Source organism: Ornithorhynchus anatinus, chromosome Y2 (assembly GCF_004115215.2).
Source record: "Ornithorhynchus anatinus isolate Pmale09 chromosome Y2, mOrnAna1.pri.v4, whole genome shotgun sequence".
Taxonomy (NCBI): domain Eukaryota; kingdom Metazoa; phylum Chordata; class Mammalia; order Monotremata; family Ornithorhynchidae; genus Ornithorhynchus; species Ornithorhynchus anatinus.
In genome coordinates, this window is record NC_053176.1 from 1694629 (window position 1) to 1718457 (window position 23829).

Below are 23829 nucleotides of genomic sequence, written 5' to 3' on the forward strand. Positions count from 1 at the left end.
GGGATCATTCTTCTCTCCTTCAAAGCCTTATTATTCAATAGTATTTATTGAGCGCTTACTATGTGCAGAGCACTGTACTAAGCGCTTGGGATGAACAAGTCGGCAACAGATAGAGACAGTCCCTGCCGTTTGACGGGCTTACAGTCTAAAAATGCATGTCCTCCAAGTGGCCTTTCCCGACTAAGCCCTCACTTCCTCTTCTCCCACTCCGTTCTGTTTCACCCTTGCACTTGGATTTGCACCCTTTATTCACCCCTCACCCCCAGCTCCAAAGCACTTATGTACTCAGCCTTAATTTATTTATTTATATTAATGCTTGTGTCCCCCTCTAGTCTGGAAGATCGTACTGGGCAGGGTAAATGTCTACCAACTCTGTTATATTGTACTCTCTCAAATGCCTAGTTCATTGCTCTGCAGCCAGTAAGTGCTCAATAAACATGATTGATTGATTGAAGAGTAGAGAGCATAGAGGAGGAGATGGAGAAGGAGGAAGAATAGGTGAAGAGAAGGAAGAAAAGGAGGAAAGGCAGAGGAGAAGGAGGTGGAGGTCAAAAAGGGGAATGGAGGAGTAACAGAAAAAAGAGGATTTTGAAGAGGAGCAAAGGAGGAGAAGGACAAGAAAGAGAAGGAGATGGAAGAGAAATAGCATGACCTCGTGGAAAGAACCTGGGTCTCTGTCACCTGTTGCCTAGGGTCAGGTTTGTATGGGAATTGGTATGGAGAGAGAGAGACTGGGAGCAGAAAGACTGAGTTTAGTACAAAATTTATTTTGTGTGAATTGAATTATTTGATTATTTTGGACACAGCAAATTGAGCCTACCTTTTGGGAGGAATATAATTATTTAATAATGTTAGAGCTTCCCTTTCAGAAGGACAATTTGCTGAAGAACCGTTCAGTGAGTCACTCTTCCTCAGTGAGTCACTCTTCTGTCCCAAGGCCCTTTCATCAATGCACTGGTTTGTTTGTAAATTCACTCAGTCGTATTTATTGAGCACTTATTGTGTACAGAGCACTGTGGTAAGGGTTTGGAAAGTACACTTAAGCAACAAGTAGTTAATCCCTACCTAACAATGGGCTCACAGTTTAGAAGGGAAGAGAGAGACAACAAAACAAAACAAGTAGACAGGCATCAATAGCATCAATATAAATAAATGGGCTCTGGGCAGGGAAGACGCATGGGGTGCTCTGCATGTGTCTCCGTCTGCTGCCCAGAAGGCCGGAGGTACCAGGTATTTATTATCTGTGGCTTGCGCAAGTCACTTAACTTTTCTGAGCTTCAGTTACCTCCACTGGAAAATGGGGAGAAGAATGCGAACCCCTTGTTGGGAAAGGGACCGTCCAACTGCGTTTAGAACAGTACTTGGAACACAGTAAGCGTTCAATTATTTATTATTGGAGAGAATGTACATGTGTGAACAAAGCACATTTCCAGCATTGGCTCACAGGTTAAAAGTAGCTGGGGTTGTTCCTTTCACTCTATTTGGTATTTTCGCCGGATCTTAGTACAGCATACAGGCATTCAGTAAATGCTGTAAAATAGGGAGAGCAATGACTCCAAATGGTGGTGGTATTTGTTAAGCGCTTACTATGTGCAAAGCACTGTTCTAAGCGCTGAGGGGATACAAGGTGATCAAGATATCCCACGTGGGGCTCACAGTTTTCGCCCCCATTTTTCAGATGAGGTCAGTGAGGCACAGAGAAGTGCAGTGACTTGCCCCAAGTCACACAGCTGGCAAGCGGCAGAGCCGGAATTAAAACCAATGACCTCTGAGTCCCAAGATCTTTCCCCTGAGCCATGCTCCTTCCCTTCCATATTGTTATTCTCTAGTTTGTGCTCCTTACTGGGTTCCTGAAAAATATCTAAAGGGAAATAGTCTTAAATGAAGTAGTCTCCAACAGGAAATAGTTTTAAAAAAAGACTGAAGCTATGTAAATATATTAAAATGCAATAAAACGAGCTCTCTGGTACCTGATAAAATAGCAATGTAAGTGTGTCACTTATAAAAGATTATTAATCAGATGTTTGTAGGTTCAAGTGTAAATATATAGTTTTTAAATTGTGTGTCACATGCTGTTCAGCAAGCCACCTTGTGCTGGCAAATGAGGTTTTTCATTATTTCATTATTCCAGCTGACGTCAACTTTGCATGGCCTACAACACTTTTCCCAAGGTGGAAAGTGCTATAAGAACTCTGTGCCTTAAAATTTAGTAGTGCTATTGCAGCAAAGTATTAAAAGCACTAAAATTAAATGGCCTGGTTTAGCTCACGTGTGTTGCCAGTGGTGCCTATTACTTTTTTTCCTTCAGGATGAGGGTACTGATGATAATTTCACATTCTTTACATTTGCTCAGAAGTTTGCCATTAGAATTACCTTGTGTTCACACTCCTTTTTTAATGATGAAACCTCTGGAATGATTGAAAATTTTGAATCCTTTCCAGCTATGGCATGGATAACTGTAGATATAACACAGTAATCCTGCCTCCCTCCCAAATAGGATAAGATTTGGTAAAGATGAATATACATATTTTTCTTGCCACTGCAGATGAAATCATGCATTCTAATTACTGTAGTGCATTCATTCAATAGTATTTATTGAACTCGTACTATGTGCAGAGCACTGTACTAAGCGCTTGGAATATACAATTTGGCAACAGATAGAGACAATCCCTGCCCAATGATGGGCTCACTGTAGTTTGTGGTTGATTGCTAATTTAAGTTGCAGTATCATATTATGCTTATTAATCTCAGTTATGTAGGTTAATAAGAGCTTGTTATTTTTAGAAAATCCAGCTCTTCCAAGAAATTTGTTTTCCTTTTTGTTTTTACCCTTCAAGCAGAAGTTTAAGGTAGTACCCTCTGCTTTTCACTTGTCAGTCAATCAGATTATTCATTCATTCAATAGTATTTATTGAGCGCTTACTATGTGCAGAGCACTGTACTAAGCGCTGGGGATGAACAAGTCGGCAACAGATAGAGACAGTCCCTGCCGTTTGACGGGCTTACAGTCTAATCGGGGGAGACGGACAGACGAGAACAATGGCACTAAACAGCGTCAAGAGGAAGAACATCTCGTAAAAACAATGGCAACTAAATAGAATCAAGGCGATGTACAATTCATTAACAAAATAAATAGGGTAACGAAAATATATACAGTTGAGCGGATGAGTACAGTGCTGTGGGGATGGGAAGGGAGAGGTGGAGGAGCAGAGGGAAAAGGGGAAAATGAGGCTTTAGCTGCGGAGAGGTAAAGGGGGGATGGCAGAGGGAGTAGAGGGGGAAGAGGAGCTCAGTCTGGGAATGCCTCTTGGAGGAGGTGATTTTTAAGTAAGGTTTTGAAGAGGGAAAGAGAATCAGTTTGGCGGAGGTGAGGAGGGAGGGCGTTCCAGGACCGTGGGAGGACGTGACCCAGGGGTCGACGGCGGGATAGGTGAGACCGAGGGACGGTGAGGAGGTGGGCGGCAGAGGAGCGGAGCGTGCGGGATGGGCGGTAGAAAGAGAGAAGGGAGGAGAGGTAGGAAGGGGCAGGGTGATGGAGAGCCTCGAAGCCTAGAGTGAGGAGTTTTTGTTTGGAGCGGAGGTTGATAGGCAACCACTGGAGTTGTTTAAGAAGGGGAGTGACATGCCCAGATCGTTTCTGCAGGAAGATGAGCCGGGCAGCAGAGTGAAGAATAGACTGGAGCGGGGCGAGAGAGGAGGAAGGGAGGTCAGAGAGAAGGCTGACACAGTAGTCTAGCCGGGATATAACGAGAGCCCGTAATAGTAAGGTAGCCGTTTGGGTGGAGAGGAAAGGGCGGATTTTGGCGATATTGTAGAGGTGAAACCGGCAGGTCTTGGTAACGGATAGGATGTGTGGGGTGAACGAGAGGGACGAGTCAAGGATGACACCGAGATTGCGGGCCTGCGGGACGGGAAGGATGGTCGTGCCATCCACGGTGATAGAGAAGTCTGGGAGTGGACCGGGTTTGGGAGGGAAGATGAGGAGCTCAGTCTTGCTCATGTTGAGTTTTAGGTGGCGGGCCGACATCCAGGTGGAGACGTCCCGGAGGCAGGAGGAGATGCGAGCCTGAAGGGAGGGGGAGAGGACAGGGGAGGAGATGTAGATCTGCGTGTCATCTGCGTAGAGATGGTAGTCAAAGCCGTGAGAGCGGATGAGTTCACCGAGGGAGTGAGTGTAAATGGAGAACAGAAGAGGGCCAAGAACTGACCCTTGAGGAACTCCAACAGTTAAAGGATGGGAGGGGGAGGAGGCTCCAGCGTAGGAGACCGAGAATGATCGGCAAGAGGTAAGATTAGATAGTGAGCTCCCCGAGGGGACATCAGCCTTGTCTAATTTCCACCTGCGTAGTCTCTTCCAAGGGCTTAGAAAAGTACTCTGCCCACAGTAAGTTCTTATTCATATGTTTGGAGTGCTTTCTGTGGACAGAGCACTGTAGTAAGCACTTGGGAGAGTATATCAAAGTTGGTAGACATGTTCTCTATTACTACTGTTGTGCATATACTCTCAGTGCAGAATACTATACTAAGCACTTGGGAGAGTACAATATCATTAGGAGCCATGATCCCGGCCCTCAAAGAATTTACAAAAGGATTGATATGAGGAAGTAAAAGATTGCAAAACAGTGTATGGTTCTGTGGGACTTTCTGTGTACTTAAATGCTGTAGGTGGTCCAGAAGTGCAGAAATGGCTGTTGGAGGTAGGGAAATGAGAGCTCCTGGGGAAGACCACCTGGAAAAAGAAGGGATTTCAGAAGGGTTTTGGAGATGGGAAGAGTAGTGGTCTGTTAGCTGGAAAAGACTAGGACTAGGACTAGGGTTTGTTCGTAGCTGTAAATGATATATTTTAAATTATTTATATTACTGACTGTCTCCCAGCCTCTAGATAGTAAGGTCACTCTGGGCAGGGAGTGTGTCTCACAACTCAGTTATACTGTGCTCTCCCAAGGGCCCGCTTAGTAGAGTGCTCTGCCCTCAGTAAATGCTCAATGAATACGATTGATGATGACGATAATGGATGATAAATCACTAGAATGAAAGACAGTGAATAGTTTATTTTAAAAGGAGAGAAGATTGCCAATTGGAATTAGTAGGAAGAGTGGATAAATAAGGGGGCAAGAGACTGATTGAATGCCTTAAAACCAGTGGTCAGGAGTTTCTTCTTGATATGAAGAAAAATGTCAACAATTGACATTTTTGAGAAGTGAGGAGATGTCGGAGGAATGTTTGAGTAAAATGATTTGGGCCACAGAGTGAGGTACGTTCTGGAGGTAGGGAGATCAGCAAGGAAGCTGATGTAGTAGTCAAGCTGGGGTATGGCAAGCCTTCACCTTACACAGCCAAGAGGCAGAAATTGTCATCAAAGCATTAAAGAAAGAGGCAGTGCTGCAATCAGTGATAATTTTAGATTATTCAGCCACTTTTCAGATGCACTTTTGTGTATCAAGTTTTCATAATGATCTGGTGTGCTGGGAAAATGACCTAGCAAAAATGAAGTTTGGATTAATAAAACTGCATTGGTGGTGTTAAAACTCACCTCCTCCAAGAGACGTTCCCAGACTGAGCTCCTCTTCTCCCTCTACTCCCTCTGCCATCCCCCCTTTACCTTTCCGCAGCTTAACCCTCTTTTTCCCTTTTTCCCTCTGCTCCTCCACCTCTCCCTTCCCATCCCCACAGCACTGTACTCGTCCGCTCAACTGTATATATTTTCGTTACCCTATTTATTTTGTTAATGAATTGTACATCGCCTTGATTCTATTTAGTTGCCATTGTTTTTACGAGATGTTCTTCCCCTGACTCTATTTATTGCCATTGTTCTTGTCTGTCCGTCTCCCCCGATTAGACTGTAAGCCCGTCAAATGGCAGGGACTGTCTCTATCTGTTGCTGACTTGTTCATCCCAAGCGCTTAGTACAGTGCTCTGCACATAGTAAGGGCTCAATAAATACTATTGAATGAATGGTGTTACCAGAGGCTGTAAATGAATAGTCCATTTTAATATCTATAATGGGAAGCAAGTTTTCAGATGTTAAAACTACCCAACCAAGGTAAGACTATGCAACTCTGTCCTACTCTCCCAAGCACTTACACAGAACTCTGCATATGGTAATCTCCCTTGACGCTGTTTAGTGCCATTGTTCTTGTCTGTCCGTCTCCCCCGATTAGACTGTAAGCCCGTCAAACGGCAGGGACTGTCTCTATCTGTTGCCGACTTGTTCATCCCAAGTGCTTAGTACAGTGCTCTGCACATAGTAAGCGCTCAATAAATACTATTGAATGAATAAATACCACTACTGAATACATTACCTTTCACTCATCTTCCCTAAATACTTCTGCTGTAACTAGTCTTGGAGTTTACAGTTAGCATGTGTCTCTCAGTCCTCCCCATTAGGTGGTAAGCACCTTGAGGGCAGATTCATTTGCAGTCTCCCAAATGCTCAGTACATTGCTTTGCAAAGAAGGCACTCAATAATAAATATTATTGACCAACCAATTAAGGAAGTTGTGGAAAAGTCGTTTCCTTTTCAGGGACCCTTCAAGTTGTTGAGTTTGTGTTGAAAGTTGGGAAGACTAGGAATTGTGAAAAGAAAATTAATGAGGGATGATTTGGGCCTTAAGAAATACTTAAATGTCAGCAGCCAGCTTTTCTCCCTGTTGATGAAATCTCAAAGGAAAGTTTTGCACCCTGATTAGAATCTGACCCAAATAGTCTTATCTGTTCTTTATTCATTCATTCATTCAATAGTATTTATTGAGCACTTACTATGTGCAGAGCACTGAACTAAGCGCTTGGGATGTACAAATCGGCAACAGATAGAGACAGTCCCTGCCCTTTGACGGGCTTACAGTCTAATTGGAGGAGACAGACAAGAACAATGGCAATAAATAGAGTCAAGGGGAAGAACATCTCGTTAAAACAATAACAAATAGAATCAGGGTGATGTACATCTTGTTAAACAAAATAAATAAGGTAATGAAGATATATACAGTTGAGCGGATGAGTACAGTGCTGAGGGGATGAGAGGGGATGGGGCAGGAGCAGAGGGAAAGTGGGGAGAAGAGGGTTTAGCTGCAGAGAGGTGTAGGAGAGTTAGAGGGAGCAGAGGGAAAAGGGGAGCTCCATCTTGGAAAGCCCCTTGGAAGAGGTGAGCTTTAACTGGGATTTGAAGAGGGGAAGAGAATTAGTTTGGCGGAGGTGAGGAGGGAGGGCATTCCAGGACCGCGGGAGGACGTGGCCCAGGGAGTGACAGTGGGATAGGTGAGAGGAGGTGGGTGGCAGAGGAGCGGAGCGTGCGGGGTGGGTAGTAGAAAGAGAGAAGGGAGGAGAGGTAGGAAGGGGCATGGTGATGGAGAGCCTTGAAGCCTAGAGTGAGAAGTTTTTGTTTTGAGCGGAGGTTGATAGGCAACCACTGGAGGTTTTTAAGAAGGAGAGTGACATGCCCAGAGCGTTTCTGCAGGAAGATGAGCCGGGCAGCGGTGTGAAGAATAGACCGGAGAGGAGCGAGAGAGGAGGAAGGGAGATCAGAGAGAAGGCTGACACAGTAGTCTAGCCGGGATATTATGAGATATTATCCAATATGGCAGTGACATTTAGTGCATCCAGTTTGTTTATTTCAATTGCAAGTTTTGTAATGTTGTTGCGGTAAAAGTGTATCATAACTTTTATTGTGATTAAACCCTTATTATTTTTTCCTTAAATGAATGAATATACATATACAATACATATATATATCTGTGTATACACACACACACACACACAAACACACACACACAAACACACACACATATTCATTAGCATGTTCATGGCCATTTGCAAATGCCTGTTGTAATTGTGTTGATTTAATGGTCTTAATACTACTGGCTAGATTTTAGAGGGAAGGGTTAAAGGTGTAAAGACACCTCATCCATCATAAAGAAGGACAATGAGGGCAACTATATCACTCTATGCCCACAGACTTATGTTCTTTAGTTCCACTTTGCAAAGCAGAACCCTAAAGACTGTAAGCTCCTTGTGGGCAGGGGTCACAACTGTCAATTCCTTTGTAATGTACTTCCCCAATTAGAGCAGTTGGATGTCTAGCATAATTTAGTTTCCGCCCTGGAAACAGTGTTCAAAAATCATTATATGCACCAAGGCCCACAGTTTTCATTGTCCCAATTTCACCAGTACACTTGCTGCTGTTCCATGCACTGTGGGCTTAAACAAAAGCCCCACATCTGCCTTCAGTGAAAACTCCAAAGACTTTCTCCACAAACATGAGTTCCCAGGAAAACAAAAACACTAAAGAAAAAGCAAGTAAGGCAGAGTGTAAGAAATGTCTCTAAAGCCCAGTGCCTGATTCCTAAGCTCTGACTACTTCAGATGCTTGGGGACATCTCTACTGTCAAGCCAGTAGTCCACCTACCCCAGTATTCAATCAGTCAGTTTATTTATTGACCACCTACCATATGCGGAGCAATTGTGGAATACATTATGTCCTTCTTTGTGATGGATGAGAATGTCTTTACATCCTCAACTTTTCCCTCTAAAAAGCCATTATGGAACCATTTTTCACTAGTCTTTCTAAGTTGACTTGGACCCTCTATCCCATGCATTTTTATAGGTCGAAACAATGTTTTAGTAAAATGATTTGGGCAGCAGAGTGAAATACGTCCTGGAGATAGGGAGATCAGCGAAGTGTTTACAATTAGCGTGTGTATCTCAGTCCTCCCCCATTAGTCAGCAAGCTCCTCTCCTAAGTGCCTATATTTATATAAGTACCTTTTGTGATGATTTTCATGATCATTTCATCCTGCAGATACTTCCTGTGGATGACCAGTGTAGAAACGGTCTTTCCTCTTCACTAATAGAGTAATTGAAATGGAAAGCAACAGGGAGTCTGGGGCCTAGGTGGTAGCTACGCTGGCTATAAGATGTTGGCAGCGAGCTCTGGAGCACGGGACTGACTGAAAGGCGGCAGATGGGAATGCCAAGTGGTACAATGGGAAATGAATCTGATTGACTGGAAATGGCTGGAAACATGGTGCTGGAGAAGAGTAGTGCACTTTAGAAGAATAAATAATAAACCTCTCCTGTGAATCGATACCTTATCAGGTTAGTAGAATTTGTATATATCAATGAAGCCAAGAGCTGTGCCACTGAGAGATACTCTGTCATCAGGGTTATCCATAATGGAAAGGTCTAAACTGAAGTGTCAGACAAAATTGATTCACCTGTGCTGGACCTCAGCAGCAAGAGAAAGAGTCAGAAGTGGATGATCAAGTGATCAAAATGTTGATCAAAGACAATGGCAGAGACTTATATTTTTACTGCATGGATGAAGGCAATGGTAAATCACGTCTTAATTTTATACCAAGAAAACTCTATGGACAAAGTACATAAAATCTCTATGAATTGGAAATGATTCAACTGCATTTGATGATGATGGAATAATTAAGGAAATAATTCTGGTAATAAGCACCTGCTGTGGTTCAGGCACTGTACTGAGTGCTGGAGTGAATAGAGGCAAATTGGGTTGGACACAGGGGTAGGCAGTTTTCAGCCCAAGTGGACAAGCTGCTCCAAAACTGGTAATCAGAAGTGTTCTAGTTATGGTCAACTTTTTATGATTTCCTGCTACTTTTTAAGCTGGCGCCCTCCTGTTCTCTGGCCCATCACACTCCATAGCTGTGAGTCTCTCCTGGTTCTGTTGGGTCAGGACTGCATTCTCTACGTCAATCCTGGGGCTATTTTCTCCTCTACCCAGCTGAGGCCCATGGCACTTTGTATTACCTTTTGTTTTCTGTTGTTGTTGTCATTTCTTTTCTGCACTACCTTGGGGTGATAATTTTTCCCAGGGCTTAGAACTGTCCTTGGCACACAGTAAGCACTTAATGAATGCTTTTACTTCTAATTTTCTGTAACATATTTCTCCTACAACTCAGTGGCTATAGTCCTTGAAACCTCTGTATTTTCTAAAAGTTGTGTGGTCAAAAATAGTTTCAATAGGAATTAAGGGGTTGGGGCAAGGTAGTTCAGAAACAGTTGAAAAAGAATGTAGCTTGGCTATCAAGGTGATAGTCAAGAAGGTCGTGGAAGATCAGTCAGTGAATCAGTCATACTTATTGAAAGCTTACTGTGTGCAGAGCATTATACTAAGTGCTTGGGAGAGTACAGTATAACCGAGTTGGTAGCCACATTCCCTGCTCAAAAGGAGTTTATTGTGTAAAGGGGGAATCAGACTAATATTAACCAAATAAATTATGGCTTTGTACAAAAGTGCTATGGGCTGAGGGTGAGGTGAATAAAGGGCACAAATCCAAGTGCAAAGATGTCACAGAAGGAAGTGGGAGAGGAATTTAGGGCTTAGTCAGGGACGGACTTTTGGAGGGGTTGTACTGCTATTAATGCTTTGAAGGATGGTCTGTCTAATATAAAGGGGGAGGGAGTTCCAGGGGAGAGGAGGGTATTAGCAGAGGGGAGGTAGAGATGAGGCAGATGAGATCGAGGTACTGTGAGTAAATTGGTGTTAGAAGAGTGAAGAGTGCGGGCTGGGTTGTAATAGGAGAAGAACTAGTGATTGAGTGTTTTAAAGCTGATGGTAAGGAATTTCTGTGTGATGCAGAGATAGATGGACAACTACTGGAGGTTCTTGAGGAGTGGAAAAACATGGTTTGAATGGTTTTGTAGAAAAATGATCCAGGCAGCAGAATGAAGTATTAAAGTCCTCATAGATGAATCTTGATACCTGTGTTTCTGACAGCAGGCATTAGCATATTGGGAAAGCAATTTACGCTGCTTAAAATCTGGTTCTAGTAAGATTCTAAATAGTTGCAGTTTGTTTCCTGAGCAAATAGATAATGAAAGAATGATTCCAAAAGATATTCTCTTTTACAAGATTCCTGGCAGAACCCTGCCTTATAACTACTTCTCAGCAACGTTAGGGTAGCACTGACTGTCTCTCCACTTTCTTCTAGCCCAATTGCAAAGAAAACAAATATTACAAAAGAGGTAATCAATCCATCATATTTATTGAGTGTCTTTCCCAAATGCAGAGCACTATACTAAGCATTTGGGAGAGTTCAGTACAACAGAGTTGCTAGTCACATTCCCTCCCCACAAGGAGCTTACAGCCTGGTGGGAATGTATTATTCCGGAGTTTTCTTTTCTTGAGAAGATACTGAGCATTAAAAAATGTCACCCTAGTGTTTACAGCACTCTGGAAGTGGTTGGCGTAATTTGGAGAAGGGCTGAGATTTTCTTAGAACCATATTCTCCACAAATGCCAGGGTTGCAGCATCCTAAAATGCTCCACTTATTCCACTTATGAACAGCCATTTTTCAACTCAACCAAGAAATATAGTAGGTGGTAGAGAGATGGTGTTTTCTTGGGAGAGCCAGGGAATGGGGCTGGGCAAATGTTGTTCTCTCAATCAGTCAGTTGTTTTTATTGAGCACTTACCTAATGCAGAGCACTGAACTAAACCCTTGGGAGAGTGCAATATAAAAATGTTGGTAGATGCAATGAAACCATGATGGATGGGCTCATTTTGTGCTCCCACTCATTAATCAGGTGAAATAATTCAAGATGATTTGATAAACGAGTGGTTTTATAGTGGCTCCTGATCAGTTGTCTGGATAGTTTAATTTCCAAAGTGTCCCAGTTGTCCAGCTAGGAGGCAGGGCCTGGAAAGAGGGAGATGGAATTTTCCCTTCTGCCCCAGAGGAAGGGATCACCCAGGCTGAAAGTGCAGGCTCCTCTCAGTTGGTGGTAAATGTGATATCTGTCAATGAGGAGGTTCCGTCTATAGGGGGACACAGATTTTAGAATATATTACAGATAGAGAAGGGAGAGCAGGAGTGATCTCTGGGAAACCACACTTCACTGTAGTCAATTCCTCCTCACAGGTTTTAGAGACCTGTTTCTCGACCATAGTTTAGTCATGTTCAACATTACAATATGTAGCACTTAAAGGAAATTCATCTTATTTTTTCCCAGAGGTTCAGTGATGGATCCTGCAGATTGTAAGATCCTTATTAGCAGGGATCATGTCTACCAACTCTGTTGTTTGGTCCTTCCTTCCTTCCTTCCTTCCTTCCTTCCTTCCTTCCTTCCTTCCTTCCTTCCTTCCTTCCTTCCTTCCTTCCTTCCTTCCTTCCTTCCTTCCTTCCTTCCTTCCTTCCTTCCTTCCTTCCTTCCTTCCTTCCTTCCTTCCTTCCTTCCTTCCTTCCTTCCTTCCTTCCTTCCTTCCTTCCTTCCTTCCTTCCTTCCTTCCTTCCTTCCTTCCTTCCTTCGCACTCTATTAAATTCTTGGAAAGTACAGTTTGGCATCAGTAGAGACAATCCCTTCCCAACAGTGGGCTCACAGTCTAGAAAGGGGAGACAGGCAACAAAACAAAAACAAGTAGACAAAGATCAATAACATCAAAATAGATAAATGGAATAATATATACACGTCATTAATAAAATAAATATACTAATAAATATGTACATATACTCCCAAGTGTTGTGGGGCGGGAAGGGGAGTAGTGCAGAAGGAGGGAATAGGAGCGATGGGGAGGGGAGGAGAAACAGAGGAATGGAGGGGCTCAGACTGAGAAGCCCTCCTGGAGGAGGTGATCCCTTAATAGGGCTTTGAAGGGGGAAGTGTGCTAGTTTGGCTGATATGAGGAGGGAGGGCATTCTAGCCCAGAGGTTGGATGTAGGCCAGAGGTCAGTGGCGAGACTGGTGAGAACGAGGCACAGTGAGGAGGTTAGCGGCAGAGGAGTGGAGTATGTGGGCTGGGCTGTAGAAGGAGAGATGGGAGACAAGTGCACACAGCGCTCCCTAGCACACAGCACTCAATAAATGCCATTAACTGACACATTTTATCCATATTTATAGTGTGTAAGTCTATGTGAAAATGTCCCTAATGCTACAGCAATTAACAACACAATCCCGTTTTCAAGGAACATTGCTAAACGGAATTATAGTCACTGCATGTACTTATCAGATGTTCCCTCAGTTTCTAGGGAGGGCAATGACTTTACACTGCCATTAACTCGCATATTCTCAAGTCATAGAACTCTGTGTAAGCTCATCATCTTCCTTGTGCCCCAAGCTACAAGTTAAGGGTGGCCTTGGCTTGGGTTGGGACTCGAGGAAGTCCTTTGGGGACATGAAGAAAGTTGTGTGCTGAGCCTGGCACAGGCAATAGGTTGGATTGATTATACCTGCTTCCCCCCCCCCCCCCCATTTTAACAGGAACCGGTCAGATTACCCAGTTCTTTTGCAAATACATCCAAGAAAAATCAACACTGTGCTAGATTTGAAAAGATATATACATTCCATGACAACTAAATCTTGGCTGGAGTTAACCCATAGTCTAATTATGCAAGCTTCTTAAGGAAAGTTGTTGAGGAGAGGGTGATGGCCCAATCCGGCCTTACCAGAAGGATGACAGTTCTGAGTAGAAGTCAGCCACAAATGTATGGGGTAAGTCAGAGACGAGGAAGAGAATTGACAGGTTGCAGCTGCTCTTTGAAGTAGCTGTTGAATCAAGCTTGTAATGTCATGGGGTACTGAATTTATATTGAGTCGTTCAGACAAGACAGCTGACTCGCTCCTGTGTTACTTCACCTATAGGAACCTTTGGCTCTTGGTCTTTATCTCCACTGAGAGTATTGTTTACCTAGCCTTCCATGGCTGTGCCCAACTTTTTGACCTCTATGCTAAGGTTCACAAAGTGTAACCACTGTGGTTATCCTTTTATAAAAATCTTTACTAATAAAAATGATTGTGAAATAACTTGAAAATATAATAATATGGATCATCCCATCTCTTCTCCAAGGCCACCTTTTCAAATTAAATGTTTCCCTGGACTTGTGAATAGTAACAGAGTCACATGATCCCAGCACCTGTGTTGAATCTCAGGCACCTCAAATTTATTGAGTTGAGCATATGAGATGATGTGCCTGCTTGTTCATGGAGGGTATTCCCTGTATCATGGATTGTGTGAACTGAAATGGTTGGGATGCAGGAAAACAAAGCCTTAAAAGCTCCTTAAAAGCTCCCAGTCCGTTGCATGTTTGGGGAAGGGCTTGGAGTGTGCTTCTCTAGATTGAAAGCTTCCTGTGTGCAGGAACCATGTCTACCAATTCTGTTGTATCGCACCATCCCAAGTACTTAACAGGACAGTGCACACAGTAAGCACTCAGAAAATACCACTGATTAATTGATGATATTCTGTAATGGCTCTACCACCACAGTGTCACAACTCCAGAAGCCCTGATACCAGCTCTGCCATTTTTCTACTGTGTGACCTTGGGCAAGTCACTTAACCTCATCTATAAAATGGGGAGTAACACTGTGAACCCCATGCGAGACCTGGTTATCTTGAATCTACCCAGCAAGCTCTTAGAACATGAGAACCCCATTCGAGACCTGGGTATCTCGAATGGACCCCAGGAAGCATTAGAACATTGCCTGGCACATAGGAAGGGCTTAATAAGTTCAATTTTTTTTTTAATAAAAGGGCAGGAGATTTCCATTGGTCTGCACCCTTCAAGGAGCCTGGCAAGACAGCCAATCAGGTTAAAGGAGCGCTGGTACAGTCAGAAAAGTCTTTGGATCAACAGGTGGCAATCTGTGGTATTTATTTGAGTGCCTACTGTGTACAGAGTACACAGTACTCTGTGTATTAAACACTTGGGAGAGTAATAGTAACAATAATTATGGTATTTTTTTAATTTACTGTGTGTCAGGCAGTGCACTAAGCGCTGGGGTGGATGCAAGCAAATCATGTTATACATAGTCCCTGTCCCACGTAGAGCTCACAGTCCGGATCCCCATTTTACAGTTTTTACAGAAACTGAGGCACAGAGAAGTGACTTGACTTGCCCAAGATCACCGAGCAGACAAGTGACGGATCCAGGATTGGGATTAGTACAGTGCAAGAGAGTTGGCAGTCCTGGTCCGTGTCATTAAGGAGTTCACACTGTATGTAGCCAGGGATGGCCCTGCACAGCACTACTCCCTCAGGTTGCAGCAGTCTGGCAGGGTGCTACCTCCCAGATTCCTGCTTCCCTTGATTGTCAGTCTGAGCAGTGCTGCGAAGGGTCTCCATGTCACCATGATGGCCCCACTGCCACTCTGCCCTGACTCCCCTGCCCTGTTACCATAAGCAGAGCTGCCTTCTGGCAGGAACTTGCCCACTAGGCTGGAGTGGACTCCTTAGCAGCTTTGTAGTCTCCCTAGGAAGTAACGTTATGAGCCATTGGACGGCAGTGCAGTGCTGTTCATGTGTTCAATCAGTCATATTTATTGAGCAATTTCTGTGTGCAAAGCACTGTAGTAAGCACTTGGGAGAGTACAGTGTGACAGTAAACAGACACATTCCTTTGCCCACAACTAGTTTACAGTCCAGAGGATATGGAGTATGACCTCCCTTAGAGCAGAGTCTGGGCCCCTTCCCCTTCTCTCCCTCTTTGGCTCACAAGCATAATCAATCAATCAATGGTATTTATTGAGTACTTATTGGATGCTGAGTACTGTACTAAACACTTAGAGCGTACAATACAACATAGTTGGTAGATACATTTCCTGCCATAATTTATTCATTTTTCTCCATTCTAGACTGTAAGTTTACTGTGGGCAGGGAATGTTGTCTATTTATTGTTGTATCGTACTTTCCCAAGAGCCTAGTACAGTGCTCTGCACATAGTAAGCACTCAGTTATCATAATTAGTTGCTGTTGAGTCATTTCTGATTCATAGCTACTCCATGGATATACTTTCTCCAGAACATCCTGTCCTCTGCCATAATCCGCAACCTTGCTTATTGGCTCTTCCGTTATCATTGTTATGGTCTCTGTCCATCTAGCTGCTTGGTCTGTCTCTTCCACGTTTTTCTTGGACTTTAGGTAGCATTCCCCAACACCACATTTCAAAAGAATGGATGTTTTTTCTATCCTGTTTTTTCACTGTCCAGCTTTCAAATCCATGCATTGTCACTGGAAACACCTTAGAATTGACAGTTTGTATTTTTGTAGCAAGTGCTACATCAGTGCATTTCATGACTTTTTCCAGGCTCTTCATAGCAAGCCTTTCTAACATTAATCTCTGGTGTATTACTGTTTCCTCTTATTATTGATTATCGATCCCAGGAGAGAAAAATTGTCAACTATTTCAACCATCTCTCCAACCATTGCAAATGTGTTACAACTTCCAGTTGTCATGATCATTGTTTTCTTGACATTCAGATGTAGGCCCATCTTTTTGCTGTGTTCCTTAACTTTTAATAATAAGCCCTTTAAGTCTTCTTCACTTTCTGCTAGTATGGTTGTATCATCAGCATAATGAAGGTTGTTTATATTCCTTCCTCCAATCCAATCAGGCTTCTCTCATTAAGTATTCAGTGTAAAGGATGAACAGTTAAGTTGATAAGCTACATTCTTGTCTTACTCCCTTACTAGTGGGAAACCAATCTGTTTCTCCATATTCCGTTCTTATTGTAGCCTCCTGTTTGTCATACAGGTTCTGAATTAATGCAATGAAATGGTCCAGTATGCCCATTTTCCTTAATGTGCTCCACACTGTCTACGTGTTTTGATCCACGCAGTCAGAAGCCTTACTGTTCTCTTAGTTATTTTCTTGTTCTTTCCGTTACCTAGTGGACATCATCGATAATAATATCCTGTGTCCCTGATACTTTCCAGAATGCCGCTTGAACACTGGGAAATTCGTGTTCCATGTAGACCTCCTTTCAGTGCTCTATAACTTTTAGTAATACCTTGCTGGCATGTGAGATCAAGAAAACAATGACAGTGATCACGTTTAGTTGTATCTCCTTTCTTCCAGTCAGATATCCAAGCCCTCAATAAATACAACTGAATGAATGGATGACCATCCTCAGAAGTACAGTCTAGAGGGGCCCATGTGCATAGAGCACAAATTAAATTAGACTTTCCCTCATTTCCATTGTATTTTTGTTCAGTTTTGATAGAGATTTGTGGCTTGGGAAATGAATATATCTTATAGTAGTTGTAAAGGGCATACTTTGTGCCTTAAGAGAAGCAGCGTGGCCTAGTGGAAAAATCGTGGGCCTGGAAGTCAGAGGACCTTGGTTCTGATCCCAGTTCTGCTAATTGCTCTGCCGATTTCTTGCTGTATGACCATGGGGCAGTCACTCAACTTCTCTGTGCCTCAGTTTCCTCAACTGTAAAATGGGGGTTCAACACCTATTCTCTCTCTTAAAACTTTGGGCTCTCATGCAGGACGTGGACCGCGTCTGCCCTAATTAGCATGTAACAGTGTTTAACTGCTTCCGGCTCTTCGAACAGTGTATGGCACATAGTGAGCATTTAACAAATGCCATCATTATTATTAATACAGTGCTAAGTGCCTAGTACAGTGCTACACACTTAGTAGAGTGCATTGCATACAGTAAGTATTCAGCAAATACATTTGAATGTACCTACCCCAGCGTTTAGTTTGACACACAGTAAGCGATTAACAAGTACTATAAAGGAAGCAAAGCACTGTATTAAGTCCTGGGAAAAAGTACATTGGGTGAGAATTTGACATGGCCCCTGGCCCTCAAGGAACTCCCAATATAAGTGCTCTCCTCTCCTTCAGAAAGTAGAGTTGGTTTGGAGTTGTCCAGGAAACTTTTGCCATGGGGTGCTTCTGGTATTTGCTGTTTCAGCTGATTCTTCATGAACCCTGAGGGACTGCTATCCTTGTTATACTCTTGCGTTTGCTGCTGCTCCCACTGGATGTAAATATTTTTTGTCCACCCCGTTAGATGTTGCCTTGAGAGTAGGCAACATGTCCTCTTTTTTTTAGTACCCTCCGAAGTGCTTAATACAGTGCTTCACTCTCAGTAGGAACTCATTAAATACTGTTGATGATGAGGATGATTATAGAATGGTAAGTTCTTCTTTAATGCATATTTTCATTATGCATTTAGGATAGAACACTGTTAGGAAGGAATTTGAGAGTGTTCTTCTAAAAACCCACCTCTGCTGTGTGGAACACAGTGTCATGGTGGAAATATCAGTTGTGTGCATGCAGTGCAGTGTCAGTTAAAGTGTGCATATTGCAAAGTGAGTTTTCGTAACATAAGAGAAACATTTTCTTGATAATGTAAACCCCTGCATTAGAGGAGAACTCACTGTGCTAGTAAATACTACTTGGAAAAAACGTGAATTAAATAAACTTTTCCAGAATTAAGGCATCAATCACAATCACAGTATATGTTTGTGAAAACCAAGAAAGGATCTGATTGTGGAAGAGATGTTCATTCATTCAGTCATATTTATTGAGCGTTTACTGTGTGCAAAACAGCATATTCATTCATTCATTCAATAGTATTCATTGAGCGTTTACTATGTGCAGAGCACTGTACTAAGCACTTGGAATGTACAATTTGACAACAGATAGAGACAGTCCCTGCCCAGAGACGGGCTTACAGTCTCATTGGGGGAGACAGACGGACAAAAAAAAGACAACATAATCACGATAAGTAGAGTCAAGAAGAGGTACACCTCATTAACAAAATAAATAGGGTAATAAAAATATATACAAATGAGCACAGTCCTGAGAGGAGGGGAAGGGAGAGGGGAAGGAGCAGAGGTAAGGGAGCTTAGCTGAGGGGAGGTAAAGGGAGGAAGGGGGAGGGAGCAGAGGTTGGAGGGGGAGCAGAGAGGGAGCAGAGGGAAAAGGGGAAGCTCAGTCTGGGAAGACCTCTTGGAGGAGGTGAGCTCTCAGTAGGGCTTTGAAGAGGGGAAGAGAGTTAGTTTGGTGGAGGTAAGAAGGGAGGGCATTCCAGGACAGCGGCAGGACGTGGGCCAGAGGTCGACAGCCGGATATTGGTGGAGGTAAGGAGGGAGGGCATTCCAGGACAGCGGTAGGACGTGGGCCAGAGGTCGACAGCGGGATAGGCATGAACGATGACAAGGTGAGTGGCAGATGACAAGGTGAGTGGCAGAGGAGTGGAGCTTGTGGGGTGGGCAGTAGAAAGAGAGAAGGGAGGTGAGGTAGGAGGGGGCAAGGTGATGGAGAGCCTTGAAGCCCAGAGTGAGGAGTTTTTATTTCATGAGGAGGTTGATAGGCAACCACTGGAGGTTTTTAAGGAGGGGAGTGACATGCCATATTAAGCGCTTGGGAGTATAATAACCTGTGAGAGCAGGAAGGGAGTAGTAGGCTCATCATAGTTTGAAATATGTATTTGAAAATGTATGTTTGTTATTGTACAGAATAGCCATGTGGTGTAGATTCTATTCACAGTTTAGGAAACAGTGTATCCAGTATACTATGTACCTTCTTGACGGGTTCATTCAGTTATTTTTCCTTCCTAAATAAAGCATGCCTGGGACATAAAGGAAATGCACTCTCTTGATGAGTCCTGGCTATAGCTTTTTATAGTGTGTCCGATTGCAAATTGTGCTGGCGGCATTTTTTTCATACAGGCAGAGGGATCTTGGAGAAGACAGTGCACACCTGCTTCTTCCCTGCGCTAGAATCTTTGAAGACCTAACTCCTGAAAGACCAAAATGCAGATAATATCTTCAGTATGGGGGAGGGGAGAGAAGGGAGAAACTTCCAGGGGGAGAGGAGGGAATGGTTACTGCAGAGGTAGTAATAATCACATCACATTTTCTAGTTCTGAAAACCAATATTTGATTGACATTTGTTGGAGTCTGAATGTGTTATTCCAAAACTAGTTCTGCTTTGGGACTCTTTACATAAATTAGAAAACCCTTAAAACTTAATAACCTACGATGGCTGTAATTTTTGGCTTTAGAACTGTTTAGAGAACAAGATGATGGTTTCTTCCTCGGTTCTGAGACACCATAAATACTTAGCAATCATTTTTTCCCGGTATGAGAGCACCATTTACAAGCCAGAGCTCCTCTTTGTCACGTTTTTCATTTTGGAAGTATGTCTGATCTTGTTGCCAGGTTTCTGGATCCAGGCCCTGCTTCTCAGACTTTTTTTCATGTGCTCTCCCTCCTTTCTCCCCAGGGAACTGGGCCTTTGATCTTCTCCTCCTCCTATTCTTTGCTGGCAGTCTCATTTTTGTTACTCAAGTATTGTCTCTCCAGATCAGATCAGATCAGATCAGATCAGATCAGATCAGATCAGATCAGATCAGATCAGATCAGATCAGATCAGATCAGAGTACTTTTCTTCTCTGTCTTCTTGCTGAGGACAGTTCCAGGACCCAGATGTATTCCCTTCCCTCCTTTTCCTCCTTTCTTTTGAGGTGTTTCTTTCTTTTCCTCCCTCCTCCCTTCACACTACGCACTTTCTTCACACTCCCCTTTGCACTCTCAGGACTCCAGGACACCCACTGTTAGGTGGAAGGAAGGGAGAGGGGGAGGGAGGAAAGGAGGGAGGGAGGGAGGGAGGGAGGGAGGGAGGGAGGGAGAGAAGAGAGAAAGAGAGGGAGGAAGGAAAGGAGGGAGAAAGGGAGGAACTCTTCTACCTATATTGGATAAAAGTGAAAACTCAGCAGAACAAGTATACAGACTGCAGACTTCATTAACGAGTTGTCAGGCTCTGTCTGACTTTAATGAAAATTAAAAACCATTTTATTGACATGGATGAGTACAGCATGTAGTACATATAGAAATTTCATATTGTTTTTCCAGAGATCAGTGGAAAACATACCCCACATTTCAAGGAATGTAAGCACTGTTGTAATATAATGTGTTGCGATATTCTAAAATTAAAGCCTGTTCAGTGGAGAATATAGCAGAAGGATTGCCCTCTGATCCTTGAATGTCATTCTGGAGTTACAGAAATTAATTCATCCCCGTCTTTGTTAGTGTTTTTTAAAAATTAATAACTGTAAATTCCTAATTCATGTTCAGCAATCATTTAAACAGATCAGAGCTTTATTATGCAACTCAGTATTTGCCCTAGTGTAGCATCAACTTGAAAGTGATACAGAAACACTAACAGACATCCTTGATTGATTTATTTGAAATGAAAATTCACCCAGTCCTGTAAGGTCAGTGTTTCACTAATGTCATCTTGTACCGTAGCACTCACCTGTTCTGACTTCATGTGCATAAGCAGTTTTCTCAGGGTCATGGCACACTAAACCAAATAAGACTGTAGAGTCAGAATAATGTTCCCCAATTTAATACATCACATTCTGTGCAAAATATGTATTGAAAACAATTGTGGTAGAACTGAGTTCAATTTGTTTCTCCAAATACTGACATTGTCCTATTTTCCAAAGTCTAACATAAAATGGAAATGAAGGGTGGAAACATCCCGAAGTGTGTAGGGGGAAAAGTGATGGGTGGGGGTTGATAAGCCCAAGAAAGATATCGTTCTCTTTGCTCGACGTTATGGAAAAAAATTGCTGGGGGGTGGTGCTGGAGCTTAGTTGCCCTGTCTATAAAAGCAGGTTATTTGTCTTTTCCTACTTCACAAGGATGCTTGAGGGAATACAAAAGCCGAGTGGTATGGAAGTATTTTTATCTGAGATGGTGGCATTCTATTATTTTCCCCCTTTTTAAAATTTGTACTGAATTGATATATATATACATTGCAGTAATATGGACGTTAGCCCAATAAGGGTTGTAAAACATAGATTGCATGATTTAGAATGACCCAATGGACAATTGATCCTTCTACTCTGGGCATCACCCAATTATGTTATTGTTGCCGTTGCATGTTAATTGTTAACTTCTCTTAGTGCTGTCATTTACCTCACTGACCTTACCATGAACTTTCAATTCTCCTGTTCCCATCTTCCCATCCTAGACCTCACCTTCCCCTTCCCCTCTCCAACCCAGCTCTTTCTCGCCCTTTGCTCCAATCCCACCCCTCCTCCCCACCCCTTCCTAGAATCCCTCTGTACCAGGGCCATCCCTCATCTCCCTCCCCTTGGACAGGCTCCCACCTCCCCTTCCTTCCAACCCCTTCCCTCCCCTCCCTCCCACCCCTGCCTCATTGCCACCCTTCATCCCTCTCCCCCCATTCCGGCCCCCACCAACTCATTCCCGTCTAAACCCTCCCCACCCCCCCACATCCTTCCCCTTCTCTCCCCTCCCTCCACAGTTTGGCCAAAGGAACGCCCACTCCAATATAGTTAGGTAAGCTCCCTTTCATCTTTGACCTGTTTCTTTCCCTCTCTCTCCTCTTCCTTGCCATCGCCGAGACCTGGCTCAGCCCAGATCGCACAGTCTCTCCTGCTTCTCTCTCCACCCGAGGCCTCTTCTTCTCCCACTCCCCCAGACTCAATGGGAAAGAAGGAGGGGTCAACTTCCTTCTCACACCCCAGTGAAGCTTTCACACCATCCCTCCTCCCCCTTCCCTTTCCTCCAAAGTCACCCCTCCCCTTTCCCCACCCCTTCCTCCCAACCCCGGTCCTCAACCCTCTCCTCTACATCTCCTCTCCTCCTCTCCTCTCCTCTCCATCCTTCCCAACAGTATCTTCAGGGGAGATCTCCTCCCTCCTCTCAAGTGCCAGCTCCTCCATCTGTGCTTTGGACCCCATTTCTGCTCATAAACACTCTCACCCCTTCCCTCCTCCCCTCCTTAACAGGGGAAGCAGCGTGGCACAGTGAAAAGAGCCTAGACTTTGGAGTTAGGGGTCATGGGTTCGACTCCCGGCTCTGCCTCTTGTCAGCTGTGTGACTGTGGGCAAGTCACTTAACTTCTCTGTGCCTCAGTTACCTCATCTGTAAAATGGGAATTAACTGTGAGCCTCACGTGGGACAACCTGATTACCCTGTATCTACCCCAGCGCTTAGAACAGTGCTCTGCACATAGTAAGCGCTTAATAAATACCAACATTATTATTATTCCATTTTCAACCGCTCACTCCCCAGTGGCTTCTTCCCCACTGCCTTCAACCATGCCCACATCTCCCCCATCCTAAAAAACCCCCTCTCTTGACCCCACGGCCTCTCCCAATCATCACCCTATATCCTTCCTTCCCTTCCTTTCCAAACTCCTTAAAGCGAGTCATCTGTACTTGCTGCCTCGAATTCTTCTACTCCAACTCTCTCCTGGATCCCTTCCAATCTGGCTTCTGTCCCCTCCCCTCCACTGAAACTGTCTTCTCAAAGGTCACCACTGACCTCCTTCTTGCCAAATCCAATAGATTAGCTATTTATTGGCATTAATTAAAAAACCCAAAACACTAACATAGAGTGGGTTGAATTCATTTCTGTAACTCCAGAGTGGCATTCAAGGATCAGAGGGTAATCGTTCTGCTATGTTTTCCACTGAACTGGCTTTCGATTTAGAATACCGGGACACATTATAAATACAATTCCTTGAAATGTAGGGTATGTCTCCCACTGACCTCTGAGAAAATAATATGAAATTTCCATATGTTCTATATGATCAGTGCCAATTAAGCGGTTTTAATTGACCATTTAAGGAGATCAGCAAGGATGTCAGCAAGGAGGCTGATGGAGTAATCAAGGAAGGATAGGATAATTACTAAGTGCTGATAACATCAAATGCTTTTGTAAAGTCTGTGGAAACTAAGGTTCTTGGTTCATTAGTTAATTAATTCATTCAATTCATTCAGTCGTATTTATTGAGTGCTTACAGTGCTCTGCACATAGTAAGCGCTCAATAAATATGATTGAATGAATGCAGAGCACGTACTAAGTGCTTGGAGAGTACAATTTGGCAACAGTTGGAGACAATCCCTACCCAACAACAGGCTCCCAGTCTAGAAGAGGGGAGGCAGACATCAAAACAAGTGAACAGGTAGCAATAACAGCTATACAAATAAATAGAATTATAGATATAGCGACATCCTTAAACAAATAAATAGAAAAATAAATATGTACACATAGTTCTGGTGGGGCCGGGGGTGGAGAGAGCAGAGGGAGGGA

At 43.5% G+C, this 23829-nt stretch overlaps 1 protein-coding gene across 2 annotated transcripts in view; it reads left to right on the forward strand.

Annotated features, from left to right (window-relative positions):
- The window catches only part of LOC114808675 (chromodomain Y-like protein), a 147774-nt gene that overhangs the window by 39451 nt on the left and 84494 nt on the right, over positions 1-23829 (forward strand). The window lies entirely within an intron of this gene.